Source organism: Lissotriton vulgaris, chromosome 12 (assembly GCF_964263255.1).
Source record: "Lissotriton vulgaris chromosome 12, aLisVul1.2, whole genome shotgun sequence".
In the NCBI taxonomy this organism is placed as follows: Eukaryota; Metazoa; Chordata; class Amphibia; order Caudata; family Salamandridae; genus Lissotriton; species Lissotriton vulgaris.
The window spans coordinates 91,537,894-91,549,639 of NC_141700.1; the positions used below are offsets into that span (position 1 = coordinate 91,537,894).

Below are 11,746 nucleotides of genomic sequence, written 5' to 3' on the forward strand. Positions count from 1 at the left end.
CCCCCCCCCCCCCCCCCCCCCCCCCCCCATTCTGCAGACTCAGATTACGCACAGGACAAGTGCATCGGGATTTAACAAAAAACCCTTGCAGTTATTCTCCTCTGCAAATACAACCTAAAAGAAGCATCCCCTGGGATCAACTGCACACCAGCCACATGACCCTGTTTTCCCATTTTACCAAAGTATTTTTATTGCTACTTTATTTCACAGTGTATCATTTGGAAATTGTTTGTTTTACAAACCTGTGATGTCTGCTGAGGGCCTTTTATTGACATTCTCCAAGCCCAGCTAACATAAGATGGCCGCCGAGGAGCCTTCTTTCAGCTCATCTGTGTCAGGCGACAGTCGGCTGTCTAGCCATCAGCAGCCGTCTCTATGGTAACAGCAGCCTCCTGCGGTTAGGGAGATGCAGGGATGGAGCTGGAACAAAGCACAGCTCTCCACAATAGGATTCACCTAGAATACATCAAAGGAAGGTGACGTATCCACACACAGCCAGGAGGGAATAAGAAACGTGCTTAGATAATAAAAAAAAGACACACAAAATAATTATGAAATACAATACGTGCTACTTATAAATGATAAAACAGCACTTATTAAAGGTGGAAACAAAGCAAGCGATGGTGGTATAGTGGTTAGCATAGCTGCCTTCCAAGCAGTTGACCCGGGTTCGATTCCCGGCCATCGCAGCAGCAGGTTCTTTTTATTTGATGGTTTTTTTTGCATTGTATTGCTATTATGATTTGTTGTGCTTTACATTTTTTTCGTACTGATTTATTGGAGTATCCCAATTAAACTGATAAAGACATGAGAAATAAACATTATGACCTGTTCTGTTTTTCAATACACAAGATAAGCACAATGTTCAATTTACTTCTTACTGTGTTTTCTCTCCTCATTTTGGCAATAAGGAAGTGTATAATTGGAAAGTATGTATTTTAACAACACAGCAGGAGATAACGTGTGTTACGAGTGTTTTTCGCATATAAAGGACAATTCTGCAGCATTCTAGCGAGCCCCCCTTCAACTGGACAAAGAGGTGACACAATCTGTGTTGACAGCATGTAATAAGGGCATCGAGCCCTCAGTCATAGTCAATGGAACTAGGGGTTCGGGCAAGATACAGCACCCCCAAAATAACCATGCTGAAATTCACAAGGTGAATAAACAGTAGAGATGCATCAAACATTTTGTTTTTAGCTTATCACATTTGCTGTTCCAAAGACAGATGTCAAATGTCAGGCTGTGTCTTCTGACATATTGCTGCTGTTTTGTTTTTACATAGAGATTGCTATTTACTTTTCTTTCTCTGCCTGCAAAGTGAGAGGATTTTGTAAAGTGAACTGTGTGACCAATTTGCCGGGGTACCCGTAGTGTGAACGGATAGGCTATGGAATATCATTATTTTCCAACATACAACATTTAAATGCCTGTAAATTAACTGCATAAATATTTCACAATATGTCAGCCCTTAAAAAATCCCAAATGAAGCACTTTCTTATGTAATTTGGACGTGAAAAAAATGGCTATATCAAACAGGAGGAAAATGTCCATAACAATCATGAGGAGAAATGTCCTTAGAAAACATGGAGAAAATGTCCCTAGGAACCAAAGAGAAAACTATCCATTAAACCCATGATAAAAATGCCCCCAAAAAAACAAGAAAAAAATGTCCATAGCAATAATGGATACAAAAAAATGTCTTTAGCAACCAGGAGGAAACATTTCCATAGCAATGATGAGGAAAATTATCCAATAGCAACCAGGTGGAAAAATGCAATTGTAATTTTGATAAGAAATGTCACTAGTAACAAGGAGAAAACATTTCCAGATCAACCAAGATGAACCATGAGGAAAAAGGCATACATTAAAAAAGAGAAAATGTATGTAGCAATCACAAAGAAAATATTTATTTCTAACTAGGAAGAAAATAAGCCTAGCAGTCATCAGTAAATTTGTCCATAGTAATCAGGTGGAGAAATGTTCATTGCAACCAAGTGGAAAAATGTCAATAGCAGCATGATGGTAAAAGGGCATATGCACCACGATAAAAACATATATGGAAAGCAAGCAGAAAAATATACATTGTTTCCCCTATATGGGACAGAAAATGCCCTATACAATCATGAGAAAAACAAGTCCCTGGCAACCACGGATAATATGCCTTAGAATCCAGGAGCAACATTACCATCGCAATCAGGAAGAAAAATGCCCTTATCAAACAGGGAGAAAAAGTTATGTCTTTCCTATTTCACCAAGTATTACTAGCTTGGAAAGGGAGAGAGATTTATATTTGGATCCAAGATACAAGATACTGTCTCCCAGGTTGCTAATTCTCACACAAAAGTGTCCCGTAACCCTTCACTTCGTGGTCACTGTCCCGCTAAACTCAGGACCTCGAAGAGGAGAACCACGTTAGGTCCTTAGTGACCCTCACACACCCTAGTGTGATGCTTCATCATCGGGTCCCATCCCGGTCCCTATAAGCCAGGATGGGTTCAACCATTTTACAGGGAGCATTTCTGCTATTATTTCCTTCGGGGTCGACTGATAAGATAAAAATACATGAAGAGCACCCCAGTGTGCCTTTAATATTCGGTGCCTTTGTTATGGTTACAATTATGGCAGACAGGTGTTTTGAGGTGATGCAATGTCCCTAAACCCTGATGTACATTGCTGACATGTTTCAACCCTAGTAGTTATGCAACCGCAGGTCTGGGGCTCTTCGTCAGGACCTGTGCAATGACTCCGCCAATATTTATCCCGGTTCCAGTATGCACCGGGTATGGCGGTAAGAACAAGTATATTCTAGAAAGTCAATGGTACAGCAGTGCTCATACACTGGTAATTAGTTGTATAAGGAAAACAGGACTCACTGCTATTGCATATTGTATCGATTCATGCAGGCACACGCCACCAAAAAAGTGTCCATGGGGTCTCTGCTGACAAGCTGGACCTTGAGCTATAGCATATATATAGAAGGGTTGATTGTCCGCAGGTAGGCCATCGCGGTCTGCCGGTCTTATTATATGCGGACAAAGCGGTCCTTATATCCAGGACTACTAGGGGGTTACAAACTCTGCTTGACTCCTTCCCTGCTCTAATGAGGAATCGGGATCTTTCCATAAATGACTCCAAATCTTTTGTGATGCAGGTGGGCCTACGCACAAAAAAGACCTTCCAGGTCAGGGTAGGTACCGCACAGGTTCCTCGTACTGAGGTTTTCTTGTACTTTGGGGTCATATTGGATGAGCAGTTGAACTGGGGCCCACTAAAACAAAGAGAGAGCAGTGACTTAGTGTGGGCAAATACGGCCATTTTTAATTTTGCCTCTAAATTTAGGCAAAAGTTTGATAGCGGCACTTTTAAAGATATATCAGGCCAAGTGTGTTGCAATAGCCTCATATGGCAGTGAAATATGGGGGCGTGTAGCCATAGAGGAATTGCAAGTGACTAAGAACACATTCCTGAAGCGTCTACTGGATGTGCCAATTGGAACTTCTAATATGGTGGTGCACAAAGAACTAGGGGTCCCGTATCTGGGTGACACCTTGGCTCTCCATCCACTAACATTGTGGCTGAAACATTGGCGGAATAATGAATTGTCATTGACCCAATCGATATTGAAAGAGTGTATGTATCTTGATCACTCGCATTGTATACCATGGCTTACTTATATAAAGAAAAGCTTTGATAGGCTGGGCAGAGCAGAATTATACACTACCCCCGAACTGGTATCCAATAAGGTTCTGGGTTGGGTAAGGGAGTCTTTTGGTAGCCTAAGGAAATTGGAGAGGGAAGAGCTGGAATTGAGGAAACCTAGTGTCCGAAAAATGTTAATATTGAAAACAACATTATTCACTGAGCCTTACCTTTTGGGATCTTTCAGCACATATGAACGCTTTTTGCTGACTACGTTTCGCCTGGTTTTTTTTCACCTCCTGTTGGCTTTACCTACGGGGAGTAGCAGAGGACAGATTTTAGCACCCTGTGGCAGCTACGGTGTGTCTCCACAGGATCTGCTTCATGTTTTATTATCTTGTAGGTTTTATGTGATCCCCTGGAAAAATGTTATTGTCCCAATTCTAAGAAGGGCGAAATTCGGACAGGCTCATCCAGCTCTTATCTATCTACAGTTGTTGTATGAAGACTCAGTTTTGTTTGGGCTTAATTTCCTTAAATCTGCGGTAAAATGTAGGGACCACCTACAATAGATGGTAACATCTTTGAGGGTCATGTAACAAATGTAGTCCCCCGAATTAGACATATTTAGATAGGATCCCGGGCGTTATTTATTCACTGGTTTATCTGAATCTTTGATTTTAGGGGACTAAGTATGTTGCATTGCATTTTATCTATGAATCGGTTTCTGTTCGTAATGAATTGTGTAATGGTTTTATTACATTTTATAAATTACTGTTTTTACATATTGGCAACTTTTATGGTTTTACATCCAAAAACCGAAGAAAGTCATTTTTATTGATTGCTTGAACTAGTTGTATAAGGAAAACAGGACTTACTGCTAATGCATTGTGTAAGGATTCATGGAATGGAATGGAATGGAATGAGGATTTGTAAAGCGCGTTGGCAACCCAGGGGCGTCCCAGCGCTGTGAAGAGATTGAGTTGAGCCGGAGAGGCTGGAATAAGTGAAGCTGAATGAAGAATTAAGCCGAAGTTTTGCTGAAAAGCCAAGTTTTAAGAAGTTTACGGAAAGTGAGAAGGTTAGGTTCTAATCTTCAAGCAGGCACACGCCAGCAAAAAAGTGTCAATGGGTCTCTGCTGACAAGCTGGACCTTGTGCTTTACCATATTAAATACATTTGGCACCTGATTTAGAGTTTGCCGGGCAGGTAGTTTGTCGCAAATATGATGGAATACCTTGTACGTCAAACCCTTTGTCGATCCATCCCATTTAGAGGCAGAAGGGCCTTAAGTTTTTCGTTGATGGAGTCCCTATTGACTGCGTCAACAAAAAGCTTTTTCCAATAACCCGAGGTAGTAGGGATCATCAGAGAAAGGACATTACACTGTCTGCCCTTTTTAGGGTGACAGTGTGATGTCTTTTTTGTTTACCTGGCAGATCTAGGAAAAACATTAATGATCCCCACACCAAGGGAAACATTTCTAAGGGTATGGGAGACATTAGGTTGTTGTTTTTCAGAAATAATCTCCCACTTTGGGAGTTTGTTTCTGGAAAAAAAAACTTAGGAAAAGTATGTTGAACGTCTGTCCCAACTGACGGCGGCTATCCACCAAACGTGTTGTATATTGAAAGGAACCGTGGTCATGTTGATTCCTTTCAATTTACAGAGGTGATGGCTGGGCAGCTGGCTATCTCTAAATTTGGTGGATGGTGTTCCGTCAAGGTGTGAAAGGTAATATCTTCTGCCATTCTTACAGATGGACTTCCAAACATAAAATAATAAATCCACCCATAATCCTTTCTTAATGTTTAATCCTTTCTTGGTGGTCATTGTAAGATGTAAGATTAAATCTGAATCTCTGTTGGATCCCTGTCCACCTAAAATCTTACAACTTGCCGCGGACACTGTAGCAGAACATCTTGCGCCGACCATTAATAATGTCATCGAGGCTGGAATATGTTTCAGTCTATAGAAATAAGCAATTGTTATACCTTTGCTAAAGAAATCTTAATCCTGAGGAATTTAAAAACTGCTGTCCAATTTCATTACTGCCCACTCCTGCTAAAATACTGGAGAAGCATTTGAACCATTAACTGATGGAATTTATTGATACTTGTGATCCTCTTGATCCATCCCAGACTGGTTTCAGGAGTGGTCACAGTACGGAGTCCGCCCTAGTTGTGGTGGTTGACAGTATTAGAGGCCAGGTGGATTGAGGCAGAGCTGCAGGTCTGGTCATGCTTCGCCTGTCTGCAGCCTTTGATACGGTCTCCCTGGATCTTATGGCAAGTCGACTATCGCACTGGGTGTGGAAGACGATGCGCTCAGCTTACTACATTCTTTTTTAGTGGACAGGGTGCAAGTGGTAAGTTGTGGGCAGATTAGGGCAAAAGCTTTTAATCTTCCGTGTGGGGTGCTGCAGGCTTCCCCACTTAGTCCTTCTCTTTTCAATCTTTATTTTTCTTCATTGACAACCGTGGTCAGCTATTTTGGCTTTCAGGTGCTGTCTTGTGCAGATGACACTCAAACATTTGGGCCAATAGCGGACAGCATGCCCTTGGTGGCAGACAGGTTCAAGGCCTGTATGGCCAAAGTTAGTAATTGGATGAAAAAAAAACTTTCTTAAGGTAAATGCTGAAAAAATAGAGGTTTTGCTATTTGGAGCACAGCAATCCATCTAGTCTGAACAGTGGTGTCCAGAGTCTTGTGGCTAACTACCTACTCCGGTCGAGTCAGCAATGAACCTAGGGGGTATTTTTGACAATTCCTTGTCATTTAAACTACAGATTAACCAGACTAGTAGCACATGCTTTCACATTATTAGGTCTATGAAAAAGATATTTCCCTTCATCCCAGCAGAGCAGCATAAAGCTGTGGCCCTGGCATTGATTTCTTCCCACCTAGATTATTGTAATGCACATTACCTTAACATCAACCAATCTTCTCTTAAGGAACTTCAAGTCATTCAAAATGTGGCGGCATGGCATGATTTAGGCATCCCAAAGCATCTCTCTGTTGCCAAGGGTCTTCAGACCCTTTATTGGTTTCCAGTCAGGAAACTTGTGATATCTAAAGGCCTGTGCAAGGCCTGTATGGTACTGCACAAAGTGGGTTTGAGGTTTTTCCAGGTGATCTTGCAGTGGCATGTGCCCAATAGGCTCCTCCGTTCTACCTATAGGAGAATGGTGGCGGTGTTTAAGATTTGCAGAGCCAGGCGGAGTGAGAGCTTATTTGCTCATGTAGTGGCCAAACTTTGGAACACCTTACCCATCCACATTTCTGGTTCTGAACATCTTTTGGTTGTTTGTAAACATCTGAAAACATGGCTTTTTTCATTTTAGCCCCCAGACTTTTTTACCTTATGTCCCTCATTGCGTTGATGCCTCCTGGTGGTTAGCAGCTTCACACCTTCAGGTATTGTTGCACTTTTTAAACAGGTTTTAATTTTTATTTCAAGAGTGAACGCCATATGGGAGCATAACTAAAGTTGTGTTTATGGTGTGAAGCCAATGCATAGTTTTTGAAATGCCACATAGCAACTAAATTGTATAGAGAAACACCAGGGGCCGTGTTACGGAAGTGTCCCGTGGGGGGGGGGGTGCAAAGGGTTTTTGCGCCTACTTTGCGTGCTTCTGGGGCACTTTGGTATCAGAGAAGGGCCGGCAGACGCTTGTGCGTCCCCTTCTGTTATACCGATAGCACTGGCGCACATAAAGTGCCAGCGCTATCATCAACAGGCGTTCCCTCATTTGCATGGGGGCGTGGCCTCTTGCAAATGAGGGAATCCCTTTGCAGCTGCGCCGTATTATAGACGAGGGCGCAGAGGCAATGAAGCTGTCAAGGTTGCGCATTGACTGTGCTCCTCCTAAAAGGTGGCGCACTGTTAGTGCGCCCCTTGATGAAAACCTTCTGGAGGGGGGAAAGGGGGCTCCATGGACCTCCCAGACATCCCCTTGCAGGCAGGTCCAGTCACTCACTGCACCCACCTGCAAGGGGGTCTTTAATCCCCCTTCAAAGTGCAGGCGGGTTTCCGCCTGCACTGTGGGGCACGGAGCGGCTTCGAAGCAGCCTCTCCATTTTTCACATGAAAACGCTGTCCCCAGGGTAGCACAAGTTCACGGCTGCCGTGGGGGTAGCACTTTCATCCTAATACAGCTCGTTTACCTTGTTTGCGCCGGTGGCACCTTTTAAAATGTGTGCCTGGCGCAAACAAGGAAAATGTGCTGTAGCTGTGTTTTTTTATTTATTTATTTGAAAAGTTTTATATAGCGCGAAGAAGACCCTCTATGGCCCCAGGTGCTGAATTGTAAATTGACTGATGTTGTGGACACTGGCATGCTGTGCAAACATAGACTTAATTGGAGTGTAAACTAATCAATAAGACATTATTGGTGTACTGGATGAAATGTGGATGGAATCAGAGAGCCATGTTGAAAAATGTATTATGCATGGAAAAGAGTATAAATGGGGCACCAGAGGTGTACTAAATAAATGAATGAATGGGTGAATGATTTAATGACTTGTTTTATGATTGTAGGTACAGGAAGTGTCCCAATTTCCTGAGAGGATGCCATGTAGAAATGTGAAAAAAATCATATAACTACATAAAATGTCCATAGAAAGAAAGGAAGAAAAAATTTATAGCACCCAGGGAGATAAATATTTCTAGCAGCCTGGAGGAAAAATGCAAGAGCTATTGGCTTTGGCAATGTGTTTTAGCCATGTTGTGAATATGTGTGGCGGCTGTACAGCATGGCAGAAAATTAGTGGCATGGCGTGTCTTAGAGCGGAGTGTCATAGAGTGGCGTCAACTGTCGTAGAATAGACTTTCGTAGAACTGTTAGAGTGTTGTGGAGTACAGTGTCGTTGATTAGAGTGGAGTGGCGTTGAGTGACAGAGTGTCGTAGAGTGGAGTGGGGTACAGTGTCAGAGTGGAGTGGTGTACATTGTTGTAGAGTGGAGTGGATTAGAGTAGATTGGAGTGGAGAGCAGTGGATTGGAGTAGATTAGAGTGGAGTGGAGTGGTGTGGAATGGATCAGTGTAAAGTGGATTTCAGTGAATTACAGTGGAGTGGATTAGAGTGGACTACAGTGGATTGGAGTGGATTTGATTAGAGTATAGTGAAGTGGATTGGATTATGGTAGCATGGAAAGGATTAGGGTGGAGTGGATTGATTTAGGATTGATTAGTGTGGAGTGGATAGAAGTGGAGTGGAGTGGATTGGAGTGGATAGGAGTGCAGTGGATTAGAGTGGGGTGGATAACAGTGGAGTGGATTAAGAGAAAGTGAATTTGAGTGGATTAGATTAGAATTAGAATGGATCAGAGTGGAGTGGGTTAGATTGGGGTGGATTAAAATTGAGTGGATTTGAGTGGGCGAGAGTGCATTTGGAGTGGATTAGAGTGGGGTGGAGTGGAGTAGAGTGGAGTGGAGTGAATTAGAGAGGGGTTTGAATGGAGTAGATTGGGGTGAATTAGATTGGAGTGGAGTAAAGTGGATTACATTTGAGTGAAGTAAAGTGGATTACATTGGAGTGTATAGGAATATAGTGGATTAGAGTGGCGTGGATAAGATTGGAGTGGATTGGTTTGGACGGATTCAAGTGGAGTGGATTGCATTGGATTAGAGTGGAGTGGATTAGAGTCGAGTGGATTAAGTGGATTGGAGTCGATTAGAGTGGAGTGGATTGGAATGGATTGGGAGGGATTAAATGAGTTGATTGGAGTGTATTAAAGTGGAGTGCCATAAAGTAGAGTGGAGTGCATTAGAGTACAGTGGATTAGAGTGTAGTGGATTTGAGTGTAGTGGATTACAGTGGATTACTGTGAATTAGAGTGGAGTGGAATAAAGTGGGGTGGATTGGAATGGAATGGATTAGAGTGAATTGGAGTGAAATGTAGTGGAGTGGGTTAGAGTGGAGTGGATTCGAGTGGTTAGAATGGATTGGATTAGAGTGGAGTTGAGCGGAGTGAAGTGAAGTGAACTGGAGTAGATTGGAGTGGATTGGATTGGAGCGTGGTGGATTGGAACTGATTGGAGAGGATTGGAGTGGAGTAGTGTGGAGTGGCATGAAGAGGAGAGAAGAGAAGGACAAAATGAATGCACGCACAAGAAAACACCCTTACACAATTGCTGTCAATTACAAAGCTCCTGAAACTCTGCCCCCCCCCCCCCGCCCCAAGCACACGCTAAGAAACATGAATGGGACTCTGTAATTTAACTTGTGTTCATGTAAAGTGCTTTAATACCTTCAGGTCGGTTCGAGTTTGCAGTATAAAAAAAATAGTAAAAAAAAAAGAATTAATAGTACCTCAAACACAGCGTGAGCAGCAGATGGACACTAATTAAGAAAAAATAAATTTGTACTGCTGCACCGCACAAAGAACAGAAGTGACTCATAAACTGACACCTCGGACATAATGCCAAATTAGAAGTTATTTTGGTAGTGTGATAATGATGCAGATGAATGGTAATTAATGGGAGAGCTAAAAGCCCCTTTTAAGGTTTGTTTTTTTAGATACAAGAGGTCGCAAAACCATGGCAGCATATGTGCGCTGCCTGCAGGCTCGACCTAAAAACGTCCTTAGAACCAGGAGTCTAAATGTCTGTAGCATCCAGGTGAACAATGCCTGTATCAACCATGGAGAACATTCTTGTGAGCCATCAGGAGCAATAATGTCCATAGCAGAGGAGGAGCTTAGCGCGCATCCAAGATGGTCGCGTGAGCTATGAGCTCCCGAAACCCTTGCCGCCTCCACCGTCTATCCAGGCGCAAATCCTGTTTCTGACGACGGGTTGAAAAATGAAATGAAAAAAATATTTGGTAAAGCGCACTGCGGCCAAACGGCTTCCTGGCGCTGGGGACCTGATCAGAGCTCACCGAGGGAACCCAGGGAGACTAGGAGGGGAATGCCCGAGAGAAAAGGAAGGTTTTGAGGGCTTTGCGGAAGTGAGTGTAGATGGGGATGGAACGAATGGAGAGTGGAAGACTGTTCCAGAACTGGGGGGCCAGGACTGAGAACCGGGTACCCCCCGTTCTGGATTTACGGAAGCGGGGGATATGCAGAAGAGAGAGGGAAGAGGAACGAAGAGTGCGGCTGGGGGCATGAGAGGAGATGAGAGAAGTGATGAACAGGGGAGCAGAGCGGGAATGAGCCCGAAAGGCTAGACAGGCCAGTTTAAAGAAAGATCTGAAACGGACAGGAAGCCAATGAAGGGATTTGAGAGCAGGGGTGATATGAGAGGATTTAGGGAGGAAGAGGATGAGGCGGGCAGCTTGGTTTTGAATGGCCTGGAGTCGGCGGATTTCGTAGGCGGGTATGCCCACGTACAGGCCATTCCCATAGTCGAGGCGGGAGGTGACAAGGGCCATGACTATGGTTTTAAGTGCGTCGGTGGAAAAAAAAACGCGAAATTTTCCGGATAAGACGGAGGGACAGAAAACAAGAAGACACAACGGAACTGATCTGACTATGCATGGTTAAGTCATGGCTGACTTTGATACCAAGGGTACGAACAGAGGAAGCGGGCAAAGGGGGGGACCAAAAGAAAGGGGCCAGTGTGCAGGAGACCAAGGGTTCGAGGGACCACCAGTGAGGACAAGTTCCGTCTTGTCTGGATTGAGCTTCAAGTGGTTAGCGCTCATCCACTCAGAAATAAAAACTAAGGTGGAACAAAACTTAGGGAGAGAATCAGGGGTAGAAGAAAGGTCAGAAACGAGCTGGTGGTCATCTGCGTAATTGTACACAGAAACCCCCAGCTCAAGAAGGGAGGTGATGAGGGGATGGTATAAAGATTGAAAAGAAGGGGGGAAAGAGAGGAACCTTGGGGAATGCCACAAGTAACCGGGCGGGGAGGGGCAGAAAAGCCGGAGAGGTGAACCGCCTGGGACCTGTCCCGAAGGAAGGACGCGAGCCAAGAAAAGGCCGCGCCCCGAATGCCCGCTGCGCTGACACGGTCGAGAAGGATGGAGTGGTCAACCGTGTCAAACGCAGCGGACAGATCGAGAAGGACCAGGGCTTGGGGGAGATTAGAGTCGGCCTTCCCCTTGAGTTCGTCCAAGACTGCAAGGACTACCGCCTCCGTGGAGTGGCCCGGGCG

The 11,746-nt window shown here is 44.1% G+C and overlaps 1 non-coding gene across 1 annotated transcript; it reads left to right on the top strand.

Annotated features, from left to right (window-relative positions):
* Positions 1–617: 617 nt before the first annotated feature.
* On the top strand, positions 618–689 carry TRNAG-UCC (transfer RNA glycine (anticodon UCC)). Its single transcript has one exon. It is a non-coding gene; the product is annotated as a tRNA-Gly (tRNA).
* Positions 690–11,746: the final 11,057 nt, after the last annotated feature.